The sequence below is a fragment of the Molothrus ater genome, chromosome 3 (genome assembly GCF_012460135.2).
Source record: "Molothrus ater isolate BHLD 08-10-18 breed brown headed cowbird chromosome 3, BPBGC_Mater_1.1, whole genome shotgun sequence".
Lineage (NCBI taxonomy): Eukaryota > Metazoa > Chordata > Aves > Passeriformes > Icteridae > Molothrus > Molothrus ater.
Window position 1 is genome coordinate 12,418,130 of NC_050480.2, and position 27,698 is coordinate 12,445,827.

At 42.1% G+C, this 27,698-nt stretch overlaps 1 long non-coding RNA gene across 1 annotated transcript in view; it reads right to left on the minus strand.

Moving 5' to 3' along the window:
* Positions 1–249: 249 nt before the first annotated feature.
* LOC129046626 (uncharacterized) overlaps positions 250–27,698 on the minus strand; it is a 31,259-nt gene continuing 3,810 nt past the window's right edge. Inside the window, exon 2 of the long non-coding RNA XR_008508264.1 lies at positions 250–1,329. This is a non-coding gene — a long non-coding RNA (uncharacterized LOC129046626). The remainder of the gene's footprint in view (positions 1,330–27,698) is intronic.

Sequence of the window (27,698 nt, forward strand, 5' to 3'; positions counted from 1 at the left end):
TTAATAAGAGAACTATGTAACTTTTAGCCAGTGAACATTAATGCCTTTGTTTACTAAAATGTATAAATATTTAAAGGTTTTGTCATGCTGACATTGAGGCTTTGCCACCCAGCACCCTTTTCTGTGCAGAACGGTGAATAAATCAAATATCTCAGCTCTGTGTGTGGATTGGCCTCTGGCATACCAAGTCAAAGAACCCATTTTGGGACAACAGCTACTGCCCTCTGTGAAAAATGCCAATCACCTGTCTTTAAAATTTTAAAAGTTTAATAGTAATAAAGTGATTATAAAAATAGCAATATAATTAGAGTAATGAAATTTTTGGACAATTTGAATTAGGACAATATGAGACAATAGAAACAAAGTGTTATTTTTCTGGGCAAAATAAGCCTGAAAAAGGACACACGTTAACAGAGGATTAACCCTTAAAAACAACAGCCTGTTGCATATTCATACACCTCATACATGATGGATAAATTCCATTCCAACACAGGATTCTCTCTGGTCAGTGTCAACTTCTTCCTCCTAATCCTAATGGCATCTTCAGGGCTGAGTGAGGCGGGAAGAAGTTCATTTCTTCTGATAATGGGGCAATAAATTCTCTTTCTCTGAAAGATTTTGGTGTCCTGGGGCTGCTATCTCAGTGCAAGTCCTTTCTTTAGAAAAAAGTATCCTACATAGCATAGTTTGTATTTTAACATTATGTTATAACCTAAAACTATATTTAACACGCTACTTAAGAGAATCAATACAGCATAACTTTCTAACATAACACATATAATATTCATTTTAATATTTGCGAAGAGCCAATCATAAAATAGGCATTTTTCACATCTCCAAACCCCATTCCCTGCCTGCCATGGGGCCGCAGTGCTTGTTAGGGTCAATGGTGCGATGGCATGAGCTGGAGGCTTCCCACAAAAACACCCTCAGGGAAGGAGCAGTTGTGGCACTGGCGTTGGACAACCTCCTCCCTGCCCTGCAGCGCTGTGGTGGAAGAGGAGAAGCTGGTACATGGCCGGAGGAGAAGCTTGGACAGCTGCCAGCCCCACTTCTCAGCTGGTTTCACTGGCAGAGCTAAGAAGTGGCAGCTAAAATAACAGGATCCCTTCCCATGGTTTTGTTTTTTGGTTTGTTGGTTGTTTGTTTTTTTTTTTTTTTTCATATTAATTGGTGAGGCTACGTCCTTTAAAAGCAATTTTCTGATGCATTATAACACGTGGTGCACTTGGTGTGACTCTTGGGGCTGTCCTGTGCAGGGCCAGGAGGTGGAATTCGATGATCCATGTGGGTCCCTTCCAACTCTGGGTATTCTGTGCTTCTGTGACTCTGTAAGACAATTCCATTTCATGGTTCTTGACTGGTATGCTTGAGATACAGCAAAAGAACAACTTATTTTTATAAGCTTAAATCCACACAAAAATTATTTGCTTATTATTATTTTGCAAATATTATTATAAAAATTTTGTTACCCCCCAAATAATACTTGCAAATATTATTATAAAATTATTATTTGCTTATTATTATTTTGCAAATTATTGTTATTTTTCACCAGATGCCAGTTAGCACAGCTTTTCCTCCTTTCACTAACATTGCTGCTTGACATTTCAAGCCAAAGCCTCGCCTTCCTTCTGCACAGCTGAAGAGAAAAAGCCTCAGGTGCGCTCCCACCTCCAGCAAAAACGTGGAACTGCAAGTCCGAGCTTTAACCACAAGAGGTCCTGCAAATCCGGCCGATGTGGAAGGATTTTGAAAGCCTGTTCCTTCTAAAAGAGCTACTTCCTTTTAACATCAATGCATAACTTCCATTTAACTTGTCTTCTATTGCAATCAGAAACAATCTGGTGTGGTCTCTGCCTCAAACTGAAGCACAAAAGCAAAGGCATTTATTTTCCCGAGAAAAGTGCAGCAGATTCCACTGCATGTGGAGTGCTTGGAAGTGGAACACACTGCAGGATGACCCCCTCAGCAGGTGTTGCTGGTCCTATCAAAAACACTCACCAGGACCATTACCTGCAGAAGTGTTTGGGTGGCTCGTTTTTGTCAATTTTTTGCTTGTAAATAGGCAACACAATTTATATTTTTCTGGAAAATGACAGTGATCATCCATCTGGCAGGTAGAAGCAGGGAGATGGGATGAGGCAGGAAGGGGGAAAGCTTGGGCAAATGCTGAGAGCAGACCCAGTTTTGAAAATAAAGACTCTTTTGAGCAGACTCCTGATAGATTCCCCCTGGAGATGACTCTTGTCATTCTTGTCTTGATCATTTGAGCAATGGAGATGACAGGAAAACATGAAGGGCCATCTGAATTTTGTGGCCTCTGGAGCCAAGATGGTGTGAGTGGCACAGAAGTCATTTTATTGTTGGGGTCGAGTTTGGTGGCCCTGGGGTTTCTTCAGGCTGGGAGGGGCATGAGTCAGTCCTGGTGGCTCTGCTAGAAGAGGGACAGGTTACTGATTTGGCAGCACTGTGAATGTCCCAAGAAGAGGCTGTGATCCTGAGACTTCACAGACCACAGGGTCCAAAAGCTTGGGTGAGGAGCCTGGCAACTTTGTAATTTGTCCCATTCCACCATACCAGTTCTCCAGGTCTGGGGTGTCCCTGTGTCTGTGTCTGGGCATGCTTCCATTCATGGTGACAGCCACTTGAAAAATGTCACACTGGAAGCATACCTAAGTCTGTCATTTAGAAAGTCTGAATCCAACATCAGACACCCTTGCTGAGGTGATATCCACAAAACCAGAAATTTAAATTTGCAGTAATGGGTTGTTACATATCCCCTTTTCTCTGGGATCAGGCTAGGGGAAGCACAGAGCACAACAGCATTTATTAGACACCTTTTGTCACACTGCTATTAATAGCAAGGGACTCATTACACACTGCATTCATTTATTCCCGCGTGCAGTTCGCAAACATCTGCACTGATGGGTGGAGCAGGAGCAGGTAGACCAACCCCAGCTGGTTACTTAAAAGCAGAGGTGTGTGTAGATGTGTCAGGATGTTCAGGAAGTCCCTCCAGATCGTTTTGTTTCATCATTAATATGTGTGTATGTGTGTGTGTTTTATATATTCATATCCATAGATAGATAGAGAATCGTGTAGTTTTGCATATAGTAGCCTTCATGGATGTTGCTAGCATTGTGCAACACCCATGGCTGATGCCAGTGGATTTGGACAGATTTGGCAGAGTGTCTGTGCTCAGTTTATCAGTTTTTGCAGATTCAGCAGGACTGTGAAGTCTCTGGAGCTTATCAGTTCTTGGCAGACACTCGGAAGCTACTGCTTGGCACACACGTCCCCTCTCTTCAACAAGCCTGCTTGTTCCTGGTGCCAATTTCTGCATCCACACTCGTGCCTGGTGGAGCCATTCACACTAACTCAAGCTGAGGGGGTTTTTAGGACAGAATCTTCATCTTCTCCCTAGTAAAATTCATAATTCTACTTGTTTTTCTGCCAATCTCAACAGGGTAGGTTCTAGAATAGTTAAAACATGAAAGTCTGAAGTTGTTTGATAGGAGATTACAAAAGGTGTTATTACTGAAAACTCTACAAACTACTCTCTCCTCCTCCTCCCTTTTTAAAAATTTCCTATTTTTGAAGAGAAGGCCATTGGGAGTTATAAAGTTGCTGTAGTGCAGACTTCACACGAAACTCATCTGAACACCAAAAAATACTGTATTTATCATAATTCTTTTCCTCTCTCTCCCCTTGACAATGCATACACATATACTCCCACACAGCCCTCAACCAAGCTTTTTAGCTCCTGAAGTGGTTCTGAAACTTTTCCATTCCAGAGACAGTGGAAATGGTAAGGATTTGTCTTTTTTCAAGATAATACCTCAAAATTTTTGAAATTAAACAACTTTGGCTATACCTAGCTTTTCTAGGTTATGCCATGACCCTCTGCTATACATAGGCCTTTATCCAGAGTCTAGAATAATTCATTTCTATATTGTTAGTTGCTGGAATAAGGAAAAGGCTACAAGGTAATTTTGAGGTCTTTCTGGAAAAAAATGAACTCATGTGTGTCAAGCAAGCTACTTAAAACAATAACTACGACAGAAAAGCAAAGTGCCCCTGAAGCCAGGTGCCTGGTTGTTTATCTTCTGTACTGTTTGCTACCTCTCAATATTCTTTGGAAGATACATTTAACAGGAAGGAAAAGTCATTCCTTGGGTGAGGGGTCTTGCTCTTGAAGTTGCCAGGTGCAGTCAAGAGCAAATTGGTGAGGCTGAGGGAGCAGGAGGAGCAAGGCTGCTCCTGGCAGAGGCAGAGCCTTTGCTCACCCAGCTGATGCAGACCCCCAGCATCTGAATCTCAGAATGGCCTGGGCTGGAAGGGACAACATCCCAGGACCAGAATCCCCAGGTCCTTCATGGTGGGGCTGCTCTCAACCCCTTCATCCCCCAGCCTGTCTTGAGCGTGTCCAGAGGAGACAACAAGGCTGGTGAGGGGCTTGGAACACAAGCCCTGTGAGGGACATTTGAAGGAGCTGGGGTTGTTCAGCCTGGAGAAGAGGAGGCTTAGAGGTGACCTCATTGCTCTCTGCACCTTCCTGAAGGGAGGCTATAGACAGGTGGGGTTGGTCTCTTCCACCGGGCAGCACTGACAGAACCAGAGGACACAGCCTCAAGCTACGTCAGGGAAGGAGAAGGTTGGATATAAGGAAAAGTTTTTCACTGAAAGAATAATAAAGTACTGGGATGCTCTTCCCAGGGAGGTGGTAGAATCACCATCTCTGGATGTGCTTAAAAAAAGACTGGACATGGCACTTGGTGCTATAGTCTGGTTGAGGTGTTAGGGCACAGGTTGGACTCAATGATCTTAGAGGTCTCTTCCAACCTCATTTTCTGATTCTGTGATTCTGTGATTCTGTGATTCTGTGATTCTGTGATTCTGTGATTCTGTGATTCTGTGAGTCTGTGTTGAGTTTGCCCTGGCCTCTGTGCAGGACCTTGCACTTGGTCTTGTTGAACTTCATGTGACCTTCATGGGCCTCAAGCCAGTCCAGGCCCCCCTGCATGTCACCCTGTCCCTCAGGCACATCAGCTGCACCACTTGGCCTAGTGTCACCTGCAAATTCGCTGCTGCTGCACTTGATCCCACTGTCCCTGTCACTGTGAAGGCATTAATACCACTGGTGGCAGTCTGGGGGACACCACTCACTCCTGGCTCCCACAGGGACACTGAGCTGTGCAGGCAGCACAGGGTGCTGGTCACCACCACAGCAGCCCCAGACAAGGGGAGGGCTGCCCTGTTCTTCTAAAGTTCTTCTGAGCCTTCTGATGTTTACATTTCTGTAATGGAGTTTCTCACACACTTTTCATGTAAATAATGATTGTTTTGCATTCCTTTCAGGAAAAAGAGAAAATTGATAGACTGTTGGTTTGACCAGTGTGGTTGGAGAGGTAGCAACTTCATCCTCCAATCCATGGTCACTTTTTAGAAATCTATAAATATCAAAGTTGGAAATAAACGTTCCCTTTTTTGCCGTAGACATCTCAGAGTGTGAGTATCGTTCATTTTGTGTCCTATTAGGACAGGGAGGGCATGGATCAGATCCAGGGTCAATCCAGAGGGAAGGGCTACAGGCAGGCACAGCTGAAGGGAGCGTCGCTCAGGCAGGGGCTGGGTCCTCAAGGCAAGCAAAAACGATGATATCAAACTTTTGAAAGCTCTTCAGATGAAATTTTGCTAAAAGAGTATTATCTGTGAGAGTTAGTGTCAAGAGCAGTCTAGGAAATTCCACTTTGGTGGGTGTTTGAAGCACCAGCTATGTGCACTACCCCTCTTTATGTGTCCGCTGAGCTGAGTGACAAATTTGCTTCCAGAGCTAACAGAAAGCTCTTAAAGTGAGAGAAAAAAAATCCCAAAGGCCTAGCTATTATAGGTAGAATTTTCTCAATTTGAACTGAACTGTTAAGATTGTATTATCCCAATATTTTGCAGTTGTCCCACTGTAACAAATGTAACGATTTTCACTTTTCTCCTTTATTTTAAACACATTTTCTCAAAAATTTTTTGTATCTTTTTTTTTCATTTTTGGCACAAGAAATGACTGTGGACGAAGATCATTGGATTTAACTGCAAACACCTAGTAACTATTAAAAAAAAAAAAGAAAAATTAAATAACTGGCATACAGATAGCTTCTGGGGAGTGGGAAGAGGGTCCACTGCTTCATTTGATTAATGTGTTTCCTTTCTCTGGGGCTGATTTGAGCTGCTTTGGTCTCCACAGAGGTGAGGTGGTCAGAGGTACCACTTTGCAGGGCTTACCTTGGTGACAGAGGCTGCCAGGCCAGCCTCAGACTGTGAGGTGGAACAATTCACAGGGACAGTTTCATCATGCTGATACACACAGGTCTGAAGGCAACCTTGACCTTCCTCAGAAGTTGCCCCAAAGGAGAATTTAAGCATGAGGTGAAGGCTGCAAATAAGGCAACCAGGGGAAAGGTTAAGTTTTAGAAAAATACAACCATGACAAAGTGTTTATGAGTACTGAGGTCATTCTGACCTAAATATAATCAGTCTGGTAGGCTGCTAAAAATCACATATTCTAATACACTCATTTTGTATAGGCCTGGAAAAATGTAAGGGGTTTTAAAAGGGCATTTTTTTCCCCAGCACTAAGTTTACCACTTGTCAGCATCCAGCATACATAAATCAGAAACTGTTCATGCAGTAACTCATTGTCCTGTAATTGGGCTGAGAAACCAGCTTTATTTTAGTAGCAGAGATGATTAATTTCCTCTTTGCTTGCTTTTTTACATATCTGCAGACAGTCAGATTCCTTGTACTAGTTTAAGAAGAGCTTGTACAGCAGTGAGAAATGAAACAAGAACTGCATGTTTATTTAGGGTCCCTTTAATATCACTGTATGACTAAAACCTTTCAATTTTTTTTTTACATGACAAAGCATCAAAAAGAAGAGATGGAACTGTAAGATTTCAGAATAAATGACATTTTAGGATGCTTTGCTTATATTGTGCCTTCTCATAGATGCAGATCTGAAGTGGGATGAGAGCTGTTAGAACAGCATGCAGCAGAACTACCAGAAACAGGAGTTCAAAATTCAAGAAGAGTCTAAACATAACCTGTGAAATTAATTCTCAACCAGAACTGCAGACAGACTGCATCTCCAATTCGGATGTGTTTCATGTGGTATGGTATAGATCTGTGCATAATAATAGGATGTCCTAAAAAAAAATTAGAAAGGGAAAAAAAAAAAGGCAGGAATCAAAATAAAAATGGGCCAGGGCTGAAGATGATCAAGCTCTTCTCCATGATTCCATGCTGCTCCCACAGAACAGGAACATTCATCTGCTGATTTTGTTGGGTTCAAGATGCTCCTGCTATTTCAAAGTGTAGTAGCCACCCACAGTTATCCTGTTTCCTGCCTTCTGTTTTATTGTGCTTCTATTAACAGTATGAACACTTGTGGATTTTTCACTGATACAGTTTGATAATTTCAATTTGCAAAGAAAAAATAGCTTGGAAATCCAGAGAAAAAAACAGCTGTAATCAAACAGTCTGACCTGTATAGCACCTGGCATTGAATTTCCCTGAGTCTATCCCTGTTTAAATCAGATGATCTCTTGTGGAAAACAAAGAGTTTTGATTGAAAGGTTTGCAAAGACTGGTAATGGCAGTGGTCTGTTAATAAAGTACCATGAGATATTTGCAGCTGTCAGGGCAAGGGACATAAATTTGAGCTGGATGGATAGGGTTAAACAAATTCCAAGCTTTTTCCCAGCACTGAATCAGTAAATCAGTGCTGCAAACAGGAATTATTTGTATTTTGCATTCCTGATGTCCTCTTGCTTCAGAGTTGTCACCTGTCAGCACTGGTGATGCATGAGAGAGGTAACTGGGGAGCAGCCTGGTGAAGAAGAACCAGAATGCTCACACTAAATGCTTCATTCCTGCATCCCTGCCAGATCCTGCTCGGAGAGCCGAAGGGAGACTGGTTCCCACTAATTAAAACATGGCAAAAAAACAAGAAGAGGCTTCTTTATTTCCTTTTTAAATCTATAACTTTGCTCCTTATGTGGAGCTGATCTATTGCCAAGTGACTTTGGCACTAGATCTGGAGAAATGTCTTCCAGAAGTTGTTTTTCTGGTGCGGGTGCAGGCTGGGACAAGGGTGCGGTGACATGGGGAGAGGTGGCCTGTTCTGCTGGCACTGGATGCTCTGAGCTTCACACTGGAGCAGTGCTGTGCCCAGTGAGCCCTGTCCACACGAGATCCATCCTCTGACTCAGACCTCAGTGATAACTGGTTTTCCTAGCAAGAGAGAGAGAGTTTAACTGTGAGCCTTTTCTGAATGAGTATGCTTTTAGAAGGAAATGGTAACCAGTCATCCTACTGGAGATGAATAGCTCAATAGCTCCTCTGAGCCCTTTATTGCAGACTTCTTTGTGCAGATGCTCTGAGAGGTCTCTTTCCTGAAGTTTCTGTTTTGTTGGCAGCTTGGTATTTATGTCACTTCATTTTTAAGTGTGCATTCACCGAGCTTGTGACAGTCAAGGGCTCACTGATTGAAGTGAGTCCAGAAATGAATTTTCCCCACAATGGCAAGGTTAGTGCTTGTAAAGCAGCACAGAGGGCAGAAGGGCAGAGGTGCTCAAAACATGATTTCAAATGCTTAATAGGAGTTTGTTTTCATGAAATTCACTGTGCTTGCAGGTGCACTGGGGAGCTGGTTCAATACTCATTTCTCTAACCTGCAGTTCACTCTGTTTTATAACACTGCTATTTTAATGCAGCTTTGTTCTCACCATCACGTTATCTTTCAGCAGATGGGCTCAGGAGCCACATAACACAGATCTTCCAGGGAGACAGGGCTTGAGATCTCTGAGGTGGCACAAATGGCCTGTCCCTGAAACAAGTCGTGCTTGGCCTGAGGTAGAGCAGGGATCCTTCCCTGGTGTGTGTGGTTTAATATAAACCAGGGGAAAGGTGGAGGCTGAGAGCTCACCATGGAATCTCCAGGGCTTTCCTCCTGCTCATGCCCATGATGGTAAATCTGCTCTCCCTCCTGTACATGGCAGTGTGTTGCTATAGGACATGAAAAATCATAAGTGTACACACCACTGCTCTCAAGGTGAAGAAAAGGTAAGTTTATTTTCTGACTCCAACATTTATAGTTTTCCAAAAGTGTCAGTGGATTGGAGGGTGAAAGTGCCACCTCTCCAATGACACTGGACAAACCAGCAGTCCATCAAATTTCTCCTCCTCCATAAAAGAATGCAAAACAAAAAGTTATTTACAGAAAGTGTGTGAGAAAGTTTGCTACAAGAATGTAAACATCAGGAGGCTTAGAAAATCTTAAAAAATCAGGGCAACAGCAGTGCTCTGTGTGTCACTTCTCTTGCTCCTGTCCATGCCATTTTTGCCACCCCTCACAAGGGCAGGATTCCCTCTGTGGTTGCCCCTTTTTTGTTGCTGCATACACCGTAGCTCTCCTCACATGCTACAGACACAAGGTTTCCCATTATTTAATTTTTCTGTAACTCTTTTCTCTACAGGCTTCTCCAGTCCCTGCCAAGAGCTCCATTTGGAGCTGCTTTTCTTTTCTTTCTCATTGAGAATGAAGCCATGCAGGGTGCTAATATTATATTCTCCACCAAGCTGCTGTTCACAGACGTGAGGACAATGTTATGCTGTAAGGTGTTGATCTGTAGGTGGTTGTCAATCTGTCCTCATTCCCCTCCTACTTTTCACAAAGTTTTGACCACCATAACTGAACAGAAACAGAGGCAAACCCTGCAGAAAAATACCACCACATTTGAATGTAAAGTCCAACTCATTATTTTTTAATACTGCTTTAACATTTGGAAAAATATCAAAGCATCAAATACTAAAGCTGACACTCTAGTGGGTCCCTAATAATTATTATTGAAAACAGTTGCTGGTATAATTGTTTTGGTGCATAGTAAGTTCTATCACAACCTGCAATCGGATTTGTAATCTCCTATTGTAGTGGCAAAAAGAAAATAAAATTACATGAGGTGTACGTGGATGGCAGCTGTTTCATGATATGGCAATTAAGCAGGCTGGGGAAGCAGTGAGGCAAGGAGTGACATGGGGACAATTTGCCTACAGTACAGAATTGCTGGATCTATTTGTGCAGCTGGCATCCACACCTTGGAGAGGCAGAGAATTTAAAACTGAATTCATTTCACTTAAGGACAAATTAGGGACAGTGCCAAATACACTAATCCTTTCTACAGGTCAGATATAAAAATTATTTTCTTTCCCAAGCAAGTTTCTATTTTAATTAAAACCTCTAAGATTGATTGATATTTAAAAGAAGAGGTATGCTTCTCCACCCCTTCCTTTAACTGCCTGCTAAAGCCAACAGTCCAGTCATGATCCAGTGGCATTTGCATTACCATGGAACTCTGCACTGACAGGCACAGCCCTGGTGGTCTGCACTGAGCAAAAAGGTTATTTGAAGCTTCATTTTTAGGATCACTGCAGTATTTTCTTGTCTGAGTTCCTGTGGAGGATTTGGAGGAGACACGTGCCAGGTTTTTTGCTAGGACAGAGCAGGTTTCCTGTGGTGTGAAATCTTGGGAAGGATGTGCAGCCAGTCCTCACGTGCTCCCCTTGAGGCTGGCACTCAGGCAGCCCCTGGGGGTGATCCAGACCCCACACAGGCTGCTCAGCCCCTCAAACACTGCATGGATGACCCTGCTGGCACTCTTCCTCATCAAGGAGCTGTCCCCATAGCTCCTATGGGCTTCCTGCACTGCTCTGCAGAACCCACTCCAGCCAAGGCTGATGGCACAGCATTGCTGGCTGTTAAAAAATGATGGGCACCACCTCTGTTCATTGTATGTTTAACACAGGCACAAAAATACACAAACTATATAGTTCTGAAAAAAAAAATGCAGGGTTTTAGCATTTTTTTTTTTGTTTTTGTTTTTGCTGAATTGTAGTGGGATAATTATCTCTCTGTGAGCAGAACTGCTGCAGCCATGAATGACAAGTATCTTGTCTAGGGGACCTCATAACCTGTGAGCTGTGATTTTCATCAGAAATGGGAGTTCATGTGTCTGCCAGACAGCAAATATCTATATTTCTCCTTTCCACAAATTTGAGGTTACACTACTTGCATGGCAAGTCTGCTGCTGTCAGTGCTGCCTGAACTTCAGCAGTTAAAGCTCATAGCTGTGACATTCATTCATGCATAATTTAAGGTACAATCTCTATCACTAAATTTGACTTTTCCGCAGGGTTACCAGGAAACAAGGCCTCAGTTTTACCCATTTCCTTTTCATTACTGTTTTTTTCAGCTTCATGTTTAATGGTTTTCTGTTTGACACATTCTCTTTCATTCCTGGTTTCAGGAAGGCAGCTTCAGCCGGAAGACTCCCACGTCACTGCTTGACTTGTCTGTTACCACGTGGCTTGAACATCCTGTGTTCATAGTAATAATTCAGTGCAGGTCTTGTATTAATAGAAGTACACCTAAATCCTTTTCACTTGCCTCTGAGCATCTGCTGTCTCCTCCTACATTCTTCCTTAAATCTTAACACAGGGTCCCTTAGAGAAAATCCTGCTTCACACTTAAACGAGCTCATTGAATTGGTACTTTTTAATGCATATATTTTTACATGTCTATTTTCTGTGCATGGAAAATGCATTTCATTAGTTTGAAGCATTTTGTGTTGGAAAAATGGCTAAATAGATGCAGTAAAATCTGATCATTTTCTGGGTGAAGTTTTTGTTCCCTGTCTTTTCTCTGCCCTCAGGTGGTGGCTTACTTACCTCACAGCCAATTACAGCTGGGCAGCACTTGCAACGGAGATTTGTAAGTTTTGAAGAAACTCTTTGGTAACAGATGGCCCCATTTTTTTTTTTTTTTTTTTTTTTTTGTAAGGACTGCTGAAGTCCTTTAGTATCTAATTTAGGTAAAATCTGTGAGCTGACAACAGACTTATGCTACATTGCCAACTCGGGGCATTAAAAAATAACAAGTCTTTAAAATATAATGAACTTTTAAATTTGCCAGGTGATTTTTCAATCCAAGGCGCTGAGTGGTCTATTTTTCAGATATTTCCCTGGAAGAATTAAAGTCAAGAACTTGCTTTCCTTTCAAATAAATTCTCATGTAATCCTTGGGATTTTAAAACCAAGGTTTCACAGAAGGTGTTGTCTGTTGTGAATTGTGAAATAGAAAAAAAAAAAACAAACTCAGACTTGCAACTGTGCAGCTGGCAGTGCACAACAGGGCAGTCCTGCACCCTCCTGGGGTGCATCTGCTGTGTGTGCCCTTGGGTGTGGGTTAGTGTCTGTACACACTGACACGTGGTGGTAAATTCAAAAAGTTCTCTTTCCCAAAAAGGGATCAACTTTCCAGGAGTGGACAAAGGAGAGCCTGCTTCCATTAACTCTCCACTGATCCATGGAAAGTACCTGTGGGCAGGGAGAGCCTGAGGAGGCAGCTGTGCATCTTCTAATGGGCCTGCCTGGAGGGGCTGGGAAGGGCACAAGAGCTCAGTGCTCACAGTCATCCAGCAGCTGGAGGGATGTTACCTTCTGCACCTGCTTCACGTGGAGGTGAGCAGCTCCACTGCCAGTTACTTCCACCCCACAGGCAGATGCCAGCTCAAATCACAGATGTTCACTGATAGTGCCAAGATCAGAGCAGCAGCCCTTGCACAGCATCACAGACCAAGCCCTGACCTCCTGTGCAAGCACTGCAGTCACTCCAGGGGCCTGCAAAGCAGTCCTGAATTTACTGCTTCATTTCAAGGAGGTCTGCCTAAAGTGAGTGCCAATTGCCATTCATCCATTTCCCAGAACTTCTCAATGCAGCCCCCAGTCCTCGGTCTCCTGCTCCCACCTGACTGACTGAGAGCAGCCCAGCTTTGTGTAGGACAGGGATGTGACACCAGGTCACACTGATGTCCCACCTCACTGAGATGGGGCACGTGTAGAAGCACAGATCTGCCCCAGCATCCTTCCTGCCACGCTTGTGTGGGTGGAAGAATGTGGTTAATGCTTAATTTTCATGGTGCTGGGGTGCTGTAACAATGCAGCATCAGGATGCTGAACCTGTTTCTTCTTGGGCTGCCAGTGCACTTTCCTCCACTTTAAAGATTTTGTGGCAATGGTCTATGCTATTGTTAGAAAAAGACAACAACTCCTTTCTGAGCATTTTGCCATATGAAGAAGTGGTGAGACAAAAAGATCAAAAAGAATAAACCCAAAATAATAAAGCAAAGGGGGAAAAAAGCCCCAACACACACAACATATGTCCTGATTCTTCTGAAGAATCAGGACATATGAGAGAAAAAGAAAAGTATTTGAACAAAGAGAAGAGTAATCAATGGAAGCAGGAGGGGAAGGAATCCTAAAACATGATTCTGGAGGAATACTCCATCTCTCCTTAAGGTACCTCCCTGCCTCAAAAAGAGCTGCAAAGCTCCAGCTGCACCTGAATCTCTTTTAAGCAGAGTGTCTGTGTATTCCTGCTGAAATGAGTCTTTGTGACTTGCTCCAGAGAACCATAAAGCTATTTCTGAGTGAGCAAAAATCTGTTGGTATAGTCTTTTGTTGGTTTGTTTTTATTTAGAAGGATTGCTTCTGTTCTCTCACAGCCAAGCCAGGGACCAGCAACACCATCCAGGATACTGCAGTAGAGGGAGCCACACCATCACCATCCCTAACTGATCCTGTAAGTCTTTCAGTAATATTTATTATTATTATTATTATTATTATTATTATTATTATTATTATTGTGCAAGAGCTGGACTTCTAAAGACATTTAAGTATCAAAAAATAGAAAAAAAATTTAAAAAATTTGGAAAAAATATAGAAAATTTTTTCATCCTTTACACAATATTATAAACTGTGTTTTCTCATATCCCTGTATAAAACATTGAGACTACTGGTTAGCCCTGACTGCTCAATATTCCCCCTCTTCCAGAGTTTTGTTAAAAAAAGAAAAAATTTATGAGTCAAGCCAAAACACTAATACTGTAGATTTTTGTAATCTTTTTTAGGAAAGTTCCAAGTTTACATAGTACTGTAAAGAAGTTTGCAGGGGGAGCATCCCTCTTGTGATGTTTTCAAATCCTGCCAGTAAGCACAGTCAGTAGTGGGTTCTTCTAAATATCTTTCAGCTTTTCTATGCTGAAATGGTCTTTTTCCCCCTGCTTACACATTTTGACGCCCTTAACTTTTTGTCCCAACTTTCCCCAGTCTTTTTGCTGTTGGTAAAAGGTAAGCCAGTTAATATCTGCACTGTTCAATATATCCCCAAATTGCTGTGTGATAAACAAGAGCTCCCCTACCAACACCAAAAGTGTTTTTAAATGAATTTTAATTAAGTTAAAATGTTAGATGATTGTTCTTTTTGAATTGTAGTGGGAGGTAACAGGAAAAAATGAAGCTAAGAACAATTCTGCCTTACTGAGAAATGATATCCCCTAGGTTTGCTAAGTAGCACATTAATGATGCATATGGATTATTAAATTCTGGAGAGTACATCACTGGCATGTAAATTTCCCTTAGGCATGTGGTTAGATCACTAAGTACCTGCATTTGTCTTCTGAAAGAGTGATTCATACATAGTTGATTGGGATTTCATACCACACTTACACCCTCTGCAAATCCCTCCTTCTGATTGACTTTTTGATTTGAGTATCAATGGTAACCTCTTGTAACTTGGATTTCCAAGATGTTAGAAGTAAAAATTTTCAAAATTTAGATGTAGTATGAGGTGACACTCCAGGGATTTTCAGATTTAAGGACAGGAAAAAAGTTATGGCACAAAACAGGTCTGGCTTTTGAGAGGATTGGCATCTAAAAATTAATTACTTCAAATCCATAGAATGATTGAGTGGTTTGGGTTGGAAGGAGCCTTAAAGATCACCCAGTTCCAACCTCCCTGCCATGGACAGGGGCACCTTCCACCAGGTTGCTCAGAGCCCCATCCAACCTGGCCCTGAGCCCTTCCAGGGAAGGAGCATCCACAGCTCCTCTGGGCACCCTGTGCCACTGCCTCACCACCCTGAAAGTAAAGAATTTCTCCTCACATCTAACCCAAACCTACTCTCTTTCACTTTGAAGCCATTCCCCTTGTCCTGTCACCCATGTCCCTGTGAAAAGTCCCTCTCCAGATCTCTGGGATCCCCCTTTAGGTACTGGAAGGTGCTCTGAGGTCTCCCCAGAGCTTCTCTTCTGCAGGCTGAGCAAGCCCAGCTCTCTCAGTCTGTCTCCAGCCCCCTGGGCATCAAATCACCCCCCAAATCACCCCTTGGCTCAGTTTTGTGCCACGGATCAGCATCAGCAAGGGGGTGAGAGGAGCATTTTGAAAGTCTGACTTCATGCAGTTTGGAGAGGGAGAAGTGTGAATTGCTTTCAGACTGGGCTTCTCTGTGCATGAATTGCAACACTGTGGTTTGGTATTCAGTCAGAACACACGGTACTGTGGTACACAGGATTTTGTTTGGGATTACAAACGGGGAGAGCTGTATATAAAGTTTGCTGAAATTTTTCATACAAAAAATTCATTTGCTGACAATGCACTTTTGGATCAACTGGAGTTATTTGTAAACCTAGACTAGAATTTGGCCAGTAAGCTTCATCAACAAATACAGAAAACTTCCTAAAATTTTAAAAAGTTTCTTTTAATACAATATATTTTAATGAGGTGTGTGATTTTTCATTTTAAAATAATGCTTAGCCTTGAATTTAACTATTTAAGATGGCATGAAAGTGTATTAAAAACTAACAAAATAATAGTATTTGACTTCAAAACAATTTTGTCTGACCTCAAATCATCGTTACTTTCTCTTCTGATCAGGATGAAACTCCAGCCTTTTCTTTTGACTAGACTTTAAGTAAACCCCATACATTTATTTATATATATTTTTAAATATATATATTAATATATATATAAATATATTCATTTTATGTATATATATATATATATATATATATTTGTTCCACTTCTTTATTTAAAAAAATAATGTATTTGCCTCTTTAGGTCTCATTTTAGAAAATCTCTGAGCTGCCAATATATGAATGAGGCTCTGTCACTCACCTTCTTCTTGCAGGTGCATCACATGGGAGGGGAACCTGGAGTATTCCTTGCACAGTGGAACTGAGAAATAAAAGTCTACAATTTAATTGTAATTAACTTGTATTGTAATTCTGTAATTCTGAAACCAAGTGGACTTAGTTCTCCTGTGGTAACCCTGTGTGTTGATGGCTTACAATGACAAAGAGGATTTTGTGAATTACATGAAAGATTGTTAGTAGATATTGTGTGCTTGGGTTTTCAATAAGCCTTTGACAAGGCTCCTTGTGAAAAGGTATTAAAAAAATTAGGTTTCCATGGGATTGGAGGAGAGGTGCTTTTATGGTTTGAAGTCTGATAATGGGGTAGGAAGCAAAAAGGAAAGACAAAACTGTCATTTTCAGGACAGAGAAGGGTCAACACCAGTTCTCTCAGAAACTGGATGTGAGGCAGGCTTTATTCAACATCTCACCCTGGGGAGGCTGGTGGGATGAATATCGCCAAATTTATGGAGATTAGCAGTCAAATAAGGCCCTGAAGGTCAAAAAGGTGGCAGATGATGAAGGTCAGAAAGGTGGCAGATATGCCTCAGAGCAGATAAAAGTCTATTTTGTATATTGAAGTCACTGTCCCATAAAATTGAGCTCCAAAGAGGCATTTGGAGCCCTTGGGAAAGGCTCCTGCAGCCAGCACTGTCAGGTCACTGAAATCCTTGGCTCAGAACACAGAAACAGCCAGAAAAGCAACAGAACACCATCAGAAAGGGTCCTGGCAACAGAACTGATGGCACCTGGGTGCCTTCACAAAGGAGCAGGGCAAGCCCAGAGCTTGTGCTCTGCCTGCTGGTGGATCCGGTCCCAGCACCTCAATATGGGCAGGGAGACACTGGACACAGCAACGAGATTTTCAAAGGATGGAGCGGCTGCCTTGCATGGAAAGGACAAAATGGCTCCATTTTGGGGCTCCATGGTTCCACATTTATCTCCTTTCCACGCCCATTTGTTTGGTGTGGAAAGGAGAAGGAGGAGTGGGATGTAGCTGAGGTTTACAAAGTCACTCCAAGCTGGATGGGGAGCTCTTACTCAGCAAGGTGTGCAACCTGGGGGCTGAGGGACACTGACTGAAAATAACAGGAGATGGGTTTAAAAGAGATGAAAGATGTACTGCTCTCCATAACAAGGTCTGAACTTGGAATTAAAACTTTTAGGTTGAGGTAAGAACAGTTTAATAATTGAAAACAAATTAAAATATAATAAAATAGTAAATAATAATGATTTAAAGATCGAAGAAATAAAGAAACAAGTGATGCACAATAAAATTGCTCACCACTCACTGACTGATGCTGCATTCCATTCCTGAACTCAGATCATTCCCTTTTCTGGGTAACTCCCCTAGTTTATATTCTGGGCATGATGTTTGGTGTGGAATATCCCTTTGGCCAGTCTGGGTTCCCTATCCCAGCTATGCCCCCTCACAGATTTTTTCTTTTCCATCCCTCCTCCCTGACAGAGCATGGGAAAAAAAAAGTCCTTGACTTAGGATAAACATGACTTAGCAAAAACCAAAACATCAGTGTGTTATCATCATTATTCTCCTCTGAATCCAAAACACAGCCCTGCACCAGTCATTGAGAAGAAGTTAATTCTATCCTAATGCAAAAAGTGCCCAAGCTCAAGTAGTTTTCTCTCAGGGTCTCTCCTGTTGCCACTGCTGGACACAGCACTTGGTCTGGACCCAGCCAGGATGTTCTTTTCTCCTTGTATTCCACATTTCCAGTGAAGTCTGGGCTGGCCCATCCCTACAGTACTGAAAGTAGCTCATTGGAGCTGTCACCCCAGTGCAGGTGGGCTCAGTACCAGATGAAGGGGTTTTTAAAGTGGGGAGAATTGTGGTTGCTCATCTTCACAGGTTTCCTGGGCACAGTCTAAAGTTTCCTCATGTTACCTTTATTTTAGAGAGGTGAGAACACGCTTTTTGCTTGCGTGCGAAAGTCATGAAATGACAGTGAGTAGTCACTTCTCAGAAGTCTCTTCTCACAGACAGTGACAGCCCCTTCTGTGGAGCTTTTTAAAATACAGAATAAACTGTGAATTAGCAAAGACACACTTCTGTCTGAGTCACCAGCCCAGTCCAAATGACATCTCAAAGCTGTGTTGTGCTGGAAAGGCTCATAACTGTGGAAGCCAATTTGAAAAGTACTTATTCTTAATAAATGACAAGGAGTAACTCCAGCAGAAAGGAGCTGGCTGGCACAAGACTCCTTCCCCCTTGATGTAAAAGTCAGCCCACAATGTCAAATACTTTGACTGCCTGTGGGGTCCCAATACTGCCTGTAGGAGATAAAAGGCAAGTATGCATTGAGGGGACAATAATATGGAGGACTAAGCTACAGTCTTTATGTAAGACATTCAAAACTACTCCACAAGCCTGCAAAAAAGGACAGAACCCCCTAGGGTTTATGATGAGAAATATGTGTAAAAGGGTTAGGGATCTAATGTGCCTCGCTCTTCCACCATAAAGATTTTTTGTGAGATTTCTAGAACATGAAGTCAGATGCTGCTGCCAAATCTGCAGCCACAGGGGGCTCTCAAGTCATGAAAAACAGCTCTTTATTCCCTTAACTTATTTGGATTTATAGGATTACTGTGCTGAGGGCTGGCTCGATGCTAAGCACCCTCCCACATTTCAACTGGCTCTTGAGAGAGCTCTCAGCAGTTGTTTTTCCCACTGAAGCAGGGATCCTGAGAACATCACAACTGGAGGGCTTCATGCTCAAGTGATCTCTGTGTCTCACCCCAGCACCTCCATTCACGCTCCTCTGTGCAGGGTGAACTGAGAGATTTCATGGTTTATTGACAAAATTGTGAGATCCACGCTCAGGAAGAAAAAAAGCCAGGATTGCTTGCAGAATTGTGCTGCATCTAAGAGAGGAAATATTTATCTGGCAACGGTAGTGTTTCTTATAGCTTTAAAGGTCCAAAAGAGCCTCCAAACCTGAGTTGCATGTAGAGACTCACTGGCAACCTGCACAGAGCACTGCCAAAGACTCCTCTGGAAGCCTGAAACCTTTTGAACCCCTGGAGAAGGTCTTGGTTACAAAAAAAACACTGCATTTTTTAGTCTCTTCATCTTCCATGTGGCCTTGAAGCTTGTACTGCTGTAGGTCTCCCCTCTTTGGTGACCAGTGACAAACCTGAGGCCTGAAGCTGTGTCAGGAGAGGTTGAGGTTGGATATCAGGAAAAAGTTCTTCCCCCAGAGGGTGCTTGGGCCCTGCAACAGGCTCCCCAGGGCAGTGCTCACAGCACCAAGCCTGGCAGAGTTGAAGAAGCATTTGGACAAAGCTGTGCAGGGCCAGAAGCTGGACTCTATGATCCTGATGGGTCCCTTCCAACTCAGCATATTCTGTGATTCTGTGCTTCTGTGATCTTTGTTGCTACACTGATACACACTACAGATGGTTTATACATCTGAGCCAGATTCTGTCTCATTTCTTTTTTTTTTTTCCTCTTGACTTTTCTCCTCCATTTCCTATTCCTCCAAACTGATGCACTTTCGCTCCCGTTCTGTTTGCAGCTTTTATGTGTCACATTCTGCTCTTATTGCAGGGGTAAAAACCTGGTGGGCTTGGCATGACACCAGTGTAGCTGGTCAGAAGTGCTGTCCTGGCAGCTGAGCTGGGTTTTTGGGGTCACCAGCACCCCAAGGGTGGATCCTTGGGTGGGTGCTCCTGCCCCTGCAGCAGTGCTGCCTTTGGAGCTGCTGGCAGGGTTACACACTCCGTGACTCCTAAAGTCAGAGGACAAAACTCAAATCTGCATGTTCAGAGACGCCTGCAGATCTTGGAAGAGGCAGTAACACTGAGGGGGAGGTGCTGAGCAGAGTTCCAGCAGTAACCTCTTACCTAACTGAAGTCACAGCAGCAAATCTGGCTGTAGCCTACGCTGCTGTCTCCATTCTCTCTGCTTCTATTGTTTGTCAATTTATTTCCCTTATTTCCTAAAGAAAATAAAGCCTGAGCATCTCTTCATTTCAGCTTCTTTTCCCCAGAAATGTAGCCAGATAAATGGGGCTACTGAGAGAGAAGTAAGAAGTAGAAATGCATTCACATCTAGTTACATTATGCAGTTGTATTTCTGTTTCTATTTGTACTCCAGATGCTTTACTATGACTCCTTCCTTCAGTTCTATTTCCTTTTAACTCCCTGTTAAGGTTTTCTTTATTCTACAAGCCAGTAGCATACCAAAGGTTATACTGAGTTCATGGTAAAATAGAGACCTCTGTTAAATGTCATGGTTTATTCCAGTAAATCAGAAATTAGCATATTTTCAGTCCCTTGAGATGACACTGTCAGATCACAAATACTCAAACCAACTACTGTTAGCTGATTAGAAGATGAGCAATTACAACAGCTTTGCCCAAAAAGCCCCCCCCCACCCCAACCTTAAAAACCACTTAAAAGCCTTTATTAGTTACAAAAATACTTCAATGATTTAACAGATGAAAATAGTAACAAGTACCAAAAGACCAGATGATGCTTTTGGTTATATCACATAATTGAGTTTTAAAAATGGAGAGGAGCCAATTCTATATAGTAGGAGTAAAGCAGGCTGATAACATTATGGCTCAAAGGGAAGAATGACTTTCATCAATTCGACTTTTCTGCAGAGTCCTGGCTTTTCTCTGCTGCTGGCCTTAAGTGCCTAATTGTTCAACACGGTTTCCTGACAGATTCAGCTTTCCCTTATCCCCATGTGGACTTCCAGGGCTCTTTACACAGAAAAAATAACAGTTTACCAAGCTATGCAACATTCATGAACTTTCAACATTACTTTTCATTAGACCCTTTTATTAAATGACATTCCCAATAATTGGTGGCTGGAATAAAATAATTCAGAGCCCATAAGTATTGCCAATGAACCTTCCATGACTCTACTCAGGAGCCTTCTGCTCCTGGTTGTACTTAATCAGTGCAAGCAGCAGTGGAAAATAAAAACCTCTTCTTTTTTGCAAGAGAAGAAGGAAGAGCAGCAGGGCAACCTGTAATACCTACATTGATTTGCAGGGCACAGTGATTTAGTGAGTAGGCAGGGCTTGCCACAATTATCTGTTCCTTCCTTTTCACTGCTCTTTGCAGGGCTGGCTGTCTCTAGCCTTGCTGGGACCATGGATTCAGGAATAAATATGAAATGAAGTTACATACAGGAGTTCACACTCCTTGGAGAACATCTCAGGCTCTCAAGCATATCACATTGCATCAGTTTCCCTGGAGCTCTTGTTTCAGGCCCTCGGGCAGATAACATTGCATCAATTTCAAATTTTAAAGCTTAAAGCTCTCTGTAAGGGCAGGAAACTTGGCATTTCTTTTTCATGAAAATGCAGAACCTGATGTAATTGTATGGCACTGTGAGCTGAGCCCAAAATAACTGCATTGTGCTGCCTTGACCATAAAATTACTGAAGGATTTGCAGTATCCCCTGAAAGTTCCTGCAGAGCAACAGCTCTACCAGTGCAAGAGCTAGCAGGACTGTAAGCCATTTAAACAGTGCAGGGGCTGCAAAAAACTGGGCAGTGTCTCCAGAGTGCATCCCACTGTGCTGGCTCAGAGGCTCCTGGAGCATTTCAAGGAGCCCCAGAGTGGCAGCCATGGGAATGTCCCATCTCCACAGGGGACATTTCTTAGGTGTCCTGGGTGGCTTTGTCCTGTCATGCTCTGTGGCAGCACTGAGGATAAGAGGAGAGCCAACCATCCTAGAGAGCCCAATCCTCCCTCTGCAATATTCCTATGGAAACTTGGAATGCCTGGATGCTGTTCTGGGCACACCCAGAGGTTCAAGCTGTCTGGCATGTTCAGTGAGGCAAGAGATGAAAGGTTTCCAGGAACACAACTTTCCCTCTCCTTTGTCTTTGTGTGATGCTGACCCCCATCAAGGAAGCACTCACCAAAGTGTGGTTTTTATTTTGTTCTATTTAGAAACTCTTGAGTTCTTTCAGATTCCAACCTGCTCTTAATGAGTGCTGACAATTTGCCTTTGCCAAAACTGATATTCAGATTCTTAAACTATTATCTTTATTTGACTCTGCATTAAAATTTCAGTTTAATTATTTCCAGGATGTGGGTTAAAGAAATTGTAAGGGGTAATATGTCAAACACAAGGTAGATTCTTCATCACCTAAAAAAACAAATATCAATTTTATAGATAGGAAAAGTAATTTGATTTAATATTTTGCCAAACAGGTCTAATTCTCTTTACATTTTACTTCTATAGAATAAGCTTTGAAACAATAATATTCCTCTGCAGTAAATATCTGATGCTTATTTCTATTTTGTTATTTGCTAAGAAGGAATTACTTATTAGATCTTCCAACATTTTAGTTCATAATATGGTTCAAACTATGTTTTGTGTAAGGATGCTGCACAACTTGTCTGAAAATAATTTGGAGATAGAGCTGGTAACCAATCTATGTGTCAGACAAAGCAAAAAAATGTAGTTAACACATGAAAATTGCACAATGAATCCAAACATGTTTTTCAAGGGTTGCATTTTCCACTCACAGGAAATTTTTGGAGCAAGTAATTTTAGTTTTCAGGTAGCTTCCACTGGACAGAGAGAATTCCTTGCTCTTCAGATTTGCCAGGCCTGGCTTGTGTTCCATGAGGAGAATTTAATTAATAACAACAAAATAAAGCAGAATTTGCTGGTTAAATACAAGGAATACAAATTAAATACAAATACATCCTGGGAATAAATCTCATACACAAAAAAAAATATAAAAAAGTAAATTGAGCACCAGCAAATAGCAAATTTGAAAATGCTCTCTGAGAGATGCTAATAGGAATCTGTAGATTGAGAGAATATGATTGCATGCATCTGATACCTCTTAGTCCTTAATTGCATTCAATTAAATCAGTTGTTCAGGAGCTCACTATCCCTTCTCAGATTCTCAGACAGCTGCTGCATAAGTTCTGATGGCTCTGAGTTCATAAGTAATTTATTAGAGTTAGTCTCATGCTTGTCAAAAGCGTCAAAACTTATAAAAGTATTCTGGTAGATAATTTCAAGCAGTAGAAAGCTTTTTCCCTCTCAGAAACCTGTGTGATGGTCATGAATACCTGCTGTAATTTTGTGACTATTGGTGCTAAATTTGCTTGTCTTGCCCAACTGGGTGTTCTTCCAGTCTGTAAGTAGACTGAGATTCTGGAAAGTTTTTTTTAATTTTTTTTTTCCCCAGAAGAATCAGGATTTTTTGTTTGTTTGTTTGTTTGTTTGTTTGTTTGGAAAAAAAATCCAGAGGCACTGGGAAAAAAGCTCCCATTTTCTCAAATAGTAAGGTCTATGTTATAAAAACTGAGCAGGGAGCTAGAGCCATGAGTTTGCTCCCTCAGCCTTTGTTTGTAACATTTCCAATGTTAAAGCTGCAACTTCTGCAAGCAGAGCAGGAGAAAATGGATCTTGAAATACAGTATGAGATGGTGCAAAACCCTGTGGACACAGCACATAAAATAAAAACGTTTTATTCTTTCATAAGACAGCAAAACTACTTAGATCTGCAAATCCTGCACCTTCACCCAGCTTTCTGCTCGGGGTGGGATGGAGGATACCCAAGTTGTGCCCTAGGGTGGAGGTGGGACATGGCTGGACCAAAGAGTTCTGCATCTCCCAGGTATCTAACAGTCACAGACTGTGCACTTGTTACCCTTCTTCTAAACAGTTTCTGTCTTCTTGCAATAAATCTGTGATTTTCAGGGAAATCTGGTTTAACTTTACCTAAAGACTTTCTTTTCCCATAAACTGTCATGAGTTAAGCTACATTTCCCCCCTGATTTTCAGCATTCTTGTATTTTTCACTCTGATTATTTCAGGTTTTTTCATCACCCAGTGTTTTGAGGCACCAGCAGGTAGTATTGTTGGTGTAAGAGGGTGATAAGGATAAAAAATAGATTTTATCAGATAAAATGGAAAAACAGGGCACCTTTCAGCCAACTAAAAACTGGCCAAGACTTTTAATGAAATAGTACTTTAGATTTGAGAATATCAGATGACTTCAAACAAGTTGCGGTTTTGGTCACTCATGAATTTGAACAGCATAAGGAGGCTTGAGCCATTCTGCACAGTAACCCCTGTCATCCAAAGGCTCATTTTCCACTGCAGGATGATAATTATCCTTTTTCCTCCCCTATGTTCACTCACACTATTATCTGGCACCCCTTTACCACAATTCTATCCTCTTTGCTAGATTCTCTTCCTCCTCTGGACTAAAAATAAGCTCAGTCCCTATACATGATTAGCCTTTGCTTCTTAACCTGATAAAAAGTATATTCAATGTCAGCAATAAATTAATTTTTACAAAATATTATTTTAGCTTTACACTTTCAAAGTTATGTTCACGTGTGTGCTTCTTTTGCTGCTCCCTTTCTCCTGCCTTTATTCACTCCTCAGCCCTGAGGTCAGTGTGCTTCCATCGAGTGCCTTCATCTCTCTGCCCACAGATCATGCTCCACTGCAATTCAGCAGCTCCAAACATTTAAATTTAAAAATCACGAATGCTCAGGGATACAGAAAGGCTGTCAGCAAGAGAAATACCACCAGAAACTAAAGATTTTTGTGTAGACAAGGGACACAGCACCGATTTAAATGTCTCATGTGCTCTTGTATCTGTTGTGCCTCAGCCCTGACCTTACAGACTGGAGTTTGCAGCTAATGGACCTCATGATAGCTTTTGATTTTCCCAGGGTGTCTGGAGGTGGCTATCTCACAGCCCATGCCAGGAAACATCAATCTCTCAGTTTTTACAAAGCCTAATGGCTCACAAGCACCTGACTTCCAGCTGTAGGAATATGATATTTTAAACTGCTGCCTTTCTTGTCCTTCTAAATTCTTACCCCAATCAGTTGAATGTCAGTCAAATTAATCCAAAAAACACAGAGGATGAAAAATTATTAACTTTGCTCCTGCTTGTTTTGCTGAATGAAGTCCATTTGTCTTATGCTTGCAGGCTCTGGACAGTTTAATGAAGTGTTGACATGTACTAATGACAGGCAGGGAACTGCAGCACTCCTGTTTGCAGGGTTCCTTCTCCTCATTTCACATTGGGCACATCAGCATCCTGTAGCAAGGACTGGAAACCATCACAGGCAAAATACAGAACATTTTGAAGTAGACTCTTCAAGGTTTTTGAACAAGGAGAAGAAATGGAATTAATATACTACTGGGATTTTATACATTTTTACCATGTGTGATGAAAAGCAGCAAGGGGTATATGGGACAGAACATGGCTACAGTACCTTACAGAAGAGAAAAAAAATATCAGTTGAAGTCCTGAGGTTTTCTCAGTCTGATTCCAGTGTTCCAGCCAGTTTGTTGAGTTTTTACATCTGTGGTGTCACAATGGCTACAATGAAAACATTGTATAAAATATGAGGTATTCTTACAAAAAGAAATAGTTGAATGGGCCAAATTGTGCTGCTTCTCCAGATGCCGTACACCAATCCCAACCTTCTATCAACTTCTTGACATAGAGAGGTACAGATTGGTTTTGAATCAATGCCAGAAAATCTAGACTTTGACCAGTCATAATTTTTTTGACCAAGAATTGGTCAAATAGAAGAACTTGTTTTTCAGATGCAATTTAATGTAATAATTTCAGTTTGCTACCGTCTGCTCTTAAATTTTGCTGAAGTGAACCATTGCCTGGCAGGAACTATTTGGATAGCAGGTAACAGGGGTTTATATTGTGAAGCAGAAGTTAGTGGGGGATCACTTTTACTATCCTTTTCAGAAGCTCTCCAAGGAGATTTTCTCTGCACATAGGAAGCAGCTTGCTTTTAGCAGAACTGTGCTTTGCCAGCAAAGTGTTGTGCTGCAATCACAGCTCTTGGATGAAAAAAGAGCACAGATTTAAAGCTCTGAGTCACATGAAGAGGGCTGCATCCCTGCACATTTTTTTTTTCTGGCCACTTGTATTTGTGAATAGCACAAACTACACAGCCTTACCCCAAAAGATTGTGTGGGACTCATTCAGGATTGCCAGGCACTTTGCTATTTTTCATAAATTGAAGAATGTTTTTAACTCCAACAGAGACCATCAGCAGCAGTCACTTGTGGACACTCACATACCAGAAAGGCTGTTGCACTTTGCAAGGCAGGTGCTCTCCTCCCATTCTGCTGCCAAAAGCAGTTTTCCCTTTCTTTCCCACTCTGGTTACCAAACCAAGGCAGAGAGGCCTGAAAGGTGGAGGACTTAATATAACCAGATCAGATAAGAGACTCCTAATCTGGGTCTGCTTTACCAGGCCTGCCCCCTGAAGAGTCAGAAGTCAGCTAGTTAGGCACTGAGAGTGATGCTTTAGAAAGGAAGAGAAATTCTTCTGTGGGCATTATTGCCACTGGGATGGAGTGATTTATCTTCCCCAAAGCTGTATAGGAGCTCTGCCCTCGCAGAAGCATCCAGGATGCAAAAATCTGACAAGAAGGTGCAATGATTTATTAAAAGTCTTTGCAAGGAGCCCTGATCTGTCTCACAGCCACTCTCCACTTGCCCCTGGATGGTATTCCTTAGAAGGGAATGTCAAAAGGAGCTCAAGTGTTTTACCACGCTGCATTGGTGACATGCATCAAGCAGTAAGAGTACAAATACTTACAGTAAGACTACAAATACAATCTGTACCTTTGTGTCAAAAAGTTTATATAAGGTTGGGACTGGTGTGTGGCATCTGGAGAAGCAGCACAATTTAGCCCATTCAGTTTTTTATTTTTGCAAGTATGCCTCATATTTTATAAAGAGTAAAAATACTTGGAGCAGCAGAAGCCCTGCAAGAGTTGCCCACTTTTCCTCTTCTAGGAGACAATATCACCCCTGACAGTAAATAAAAATCACCTCCCCCTCATCTCCTCCTCCATATCTGCTCTCCTACCCTGAGTTCTCTTCCTTTCTAGCTTTCCTATTGACGAGGATTTTTTTAAACTTTCCTTATAAAACCCAAAGACTGACCTGCTTCAGTGCCCTCACAATGAAACAGAAGGTTATGATGACAAAATTATACCTTTTAGGAAGTTTGGAGAGATAACTTTGACAGTTAAAATGCAATTGCAGCTTGTTACTTAATCACCTGGTACCTTCCCCACACTCCTTGACCAGGATATAGCTGGCAGGTGAGATACAACAGGAGCACAGAATTGTGCAGATTGGGAAAGATCTATAACATCATCGAGTCCAACACTAACTGAGCAGTGCCAAACCCATCACTAAACCCTGTCCTAAGTCATCACTAAACTGAGCAGTGCCAAACCCATCACTAAACCCTGTCCTAAGTCATCACTAAACTGAGCAGTGCCAAACCCATCACTAAACCATGTCCTAAACAGACTTCCAGGGATGGTGACTCAACCATTTCTGTGCATAGGCTGTTCCAATATTTTACAACCCTTTTTGTGAGTAAATCTGTCCCAATATCCAGCCTAAACCTTCCCTAGCACAACCTGAGGCTATTTCCTCTCCTCCTGTGACTTGTTACACAAAAGAAGAGATCAACACCCACCTGGCTTAAACCTCCTTTCAGGGGGCTGTAGAGAGTGATAAGGTCACCCCAAGCCTCCTTTTCTCCAGGCCAAACACCCCCAGCTCCCTCAGCTGCTCCTCCTCAGACTTGTGCCCCAGGCCCTT